General features: G+C 34.3%; 1 long non-coding RNA gene across 1 annotated transcript in view; it reads left to right on the top strand.

Annotated features, from left to right (window-relative positions):
* Positions 1 to 2,567: 2,567 nt before the first annotated feature.
* Positions 2,568 to 3,533, top strand: part of LOC117107995 — a 3,495-nt gene continuing 2,529 nt past the window's right edge. The window contains exon 1 of the long non-coding RNA XR_004445316.1: positions 2,568 to 2,685. This is a non-coding gene — a long non-coding RNA (uncharacterized LOC117107995). The remainder of the gene's footprint in view (positions 2,686 to 3,533) is intronic.

Below are 3,533 nucleotides of genomic sequence, written 5' to 3'. Positions count from 1 at the left end.
TATTTTTAATAATTGTTATGCGCCCTTATTACTGGCCTTTAGGAGTAGTGTGTAAAAGAAGCACTTCTGACGATGAAATTTCTGAGAACTTTAGGGAATTCCCCCTATCACATCAAAGGGCCTGGCAATTAATCTCTTTCGCACCTAGCTGCGCCGCTGTGTTACCTAATTTAAATAATGTTCTGAATATATAACATATTCAAATTGTGCTGGTTCAGATAATTCTTCGTCTATTATAATTGATGTAGATTGATTGATATAGGCCTACAGTTACCAAATCAAACGTCGTCTCGGAAATCAACACCTATTTTATATACGGTAATGTATCAGCTTAACCCAATTTATTCTGTCGAAAGCCTTTCCAAAAAAAAAAAAATGTAGGCAATCCATTTCCACGCCCCAAAGTAATATATTTCACCCATCACACATAATATAGCAATAGCAACAAGACCAAATTGGTCACTTCCAATACTTTCTCAGAATTTTGCTTTCATTATTTGCCGAGATATTGCTCTTTCTTCTAATTGTTTTAACGTCTGCCGGTATTCCATCTATTCATTCTTCAGCTTGTCTTTCATGTAATCTCTATTCCTTTTCAAATTTTATCTTTGCGGAATGTTGGCCCCATTTTTCATCTTCTACATATTTTTCATTTTGAGGACATGTTGGTTTTTGTTCTGCAGCATACATGTCTTCTATCAATATACAACTCCAATTTAAAAAAAAAAACAACAATAAAACAAAAACATTTTACAGTATTAAATGGATACAAAGACAAGAAATAGGGTGCTGGCAAAACAAGTTCAAAGCACAGACTAAAACAATCAAGCATTACTAAAATAAAACTAATATTATAATATTAACTGTTTCTAACTTTTATTAGTGGAAAGCACCTGTCATTCGTTTTAGTTTATACAGAACTGTTGGGTATGCTATTTTTGCATCGTTAGAATTTAACACAATTTCCCGTCATTGCTTTGCGTCGATCTCTTGTTCAGCATTGAGATCGGTGTGGAGAAAACTTACGTTTTTTTGTTTGTAATGTTTCCTATGATTTATATATGCAGGTTATGGGAAAATGATTTGAAATAGGCCTATCTGATATTAGAATACTTGTATTTATGAACGTGGATCTATGAGAGAATACCACCCACGTGACTTTGAATATTACCGTCTGTTGAGTACTGCAGAGGGCCTACTTTAAAGTCTCATTTAAGGTAAACTTCTATTTTTCCCGGCATTTATTTCTTATATCACTATTATCAGTTAATAGTACTGTATTCCATTCTTATCTAATATTGTGTGTGTGCTTTTGCGTCTGTTTCTTTATATTAATTGCTGTCATTTCTCTGACTGCCTTGTAGGCCTATGGTCAATTCACTTCGTCCGCTCTGTGTAACATACCGATTTCATTGCATTTACTACCGATCGAATCTTCATTTGCCTTATCAGTTATTCTTCTTAAATATACTTTCCACTTTCTTTTTTCTTCCATGGCATTTTTTACTTCCTCCCTTTTCATAATTTTGTTTGCACTGTTGACAATCGCTTTTTTTTTTTTTTTTTTTAACCATCTTACTTCAACATCAACTTCTTCATTGTGCAATATATCACATAGCACTGCCGTCGGAAGAATTTTGCAAGTGGTCCGGCCATTATAAGAGCGGGATGGGGGAGAGTCATAACCAACTCAGCCGCAGCCCCACCATGGTTGGGATGAGGTGCGAAAATTTGAGGAAATGGTACCTTTAGATGGCATAAAATGACACTCTATAGTAAAATTCATCACCACATCACCATTATAGGCCTAGTCAAAATGAAGTGCCAACAAATTTCTCAAACTTTTATCATCGATTTTCGGCAACCACAGAGATAATTAGTATGTGTGATGAGACCATAGAAAGTAAGACACCGTCTTTGATGTATTTACTTTACTTTATCACTTCAAAGATAGAATGTGAGTTCACACCCATCTCACCCCACCATGGTTGGAGGCTGAGGTGCGAAAATTGTAGGAAATAAATAGTACCGGTACCTCTAGATGGCCGGAAATGACACTTTTATATCTCAAGATGGCCGGAAAGACACTCTTATGGGCCTATAGTAAAAGTCATCATCATCACATCACCATGATCTTTTCTTTGCAATTTTCGGCAATAATAGAGATCTAATTAACTCCTGTATTGTACCATGATAGATAAAACTTAATTGTCTTTGATGTATTTACTTAAATTTACCTACTTCGTGTGCTGAAAACCAATACAGTATTATACTTTTTCTCATACTTCTCAAATTATAAAGGCACTGCGCACTCGAGTCGTGTATTACAGATAATTCAGATGTTAGTGGGCAGAGATATCGGAATCTTGCTATAAGAAGATGTACAGTAACTCTACTTTGGTTGAATTGTACAACGCTCTTTTGTTAAAACGTAGTCTTTTATGCAGTTCATTTCAACAACTTACAGGCATCTTCTTTACTTATGAAATTATTATTATTATCATCATCATCATCATCATCATCATCATCATCACTACCACCACCCTCATCACCCTCGTCGTCATAAAGGAATGCCGCATTAGAAAAAGAATACTGATGAATTGTTTTTTATACCACTCCAGGTGGCGTTTTACATGTAAACATTACTCAATGGACACGAAGGAGACTTTACAATTAATAAAAAATGTAAGTACAGTATTGAACATTTTGCATCGTTAATTCAATAGTAAAAAGGGAATTCTGTCATCATTCTATAGTTATTATTTTGACTGCGTTTGTTAGGCAGCCGCCTTGAAGGCATTGACAATTTCCTCGACAGAAGCATGCACTGACATGCTGCATTCTATTAAACAACATACATTCCAAGTGACTCGTTAAAATCACCAAAGACCTGAAACTGTTATTTACAGTAATTACAGCTTGGGGCTTGTTAACTTCCGTTCGTTTTTTACATTGTAGATTCGTATCTTTTTTTTTTCATTGACAATATATGCAATTTATTACCAAGAGCCTATACGGCAATTAACTGGTACACAACTTTTAATCCTGAATAATCGAAATTTGTTATAGCCCGACAAAAATATTTTCTATATTATTTTTAAAGAACAGCGAAATTGATCGGGGTAGGCTGAAATGACACAACCTTTATCAATACTGATATTAATATCTTCATGGATGTGTACTTCCATGATGTCGATATCACATAAAGCTACTACTGTAGTGACGGATCCAGAAATTCGAAACAGAGGGGATCCAGAGGGACTTTCACATGGATTTTTGATTATATCGCCATGCTCTAGATGACCGGAAACGACTTAAATGTTAATACAATTTTCATTTTTTCCCTCAATTTTCGAATTAAATTTTGAATAATTTAGGCGGTGACCGGTTGCACACTTCCCCTTTTCAAATATACAGAGCAGTTGAGCATTTTATATAGGACTGTAATAATAATAATAATAATAATAGGCCTAATAATAATAATAATGATAATAGGCCTAATAATAATAATAATAATAATAATAATAATAATA

The sequence above is a fragment of the Anneissia japonica genome, unplaced genomic scaffold (genome assembly GCF_011630105.1).
Source record: "Anneissia japonica isolate Jap-2015-1 unplaced genomic scaffold, ASM1163010v1 scaffold287960_len3192837_cov198, whole genome shotgun sequence".
NCBI lineage: Eukaryota > Metazoa > Echinodermata > Crinoidea > Comatulida > Comatulidae > Anneissia > Anneissia japonica.
Note: the sequence above shows the minus strand (reverse complement) of the source record. Positions and strands in the feature narration are given on the sequence as shown.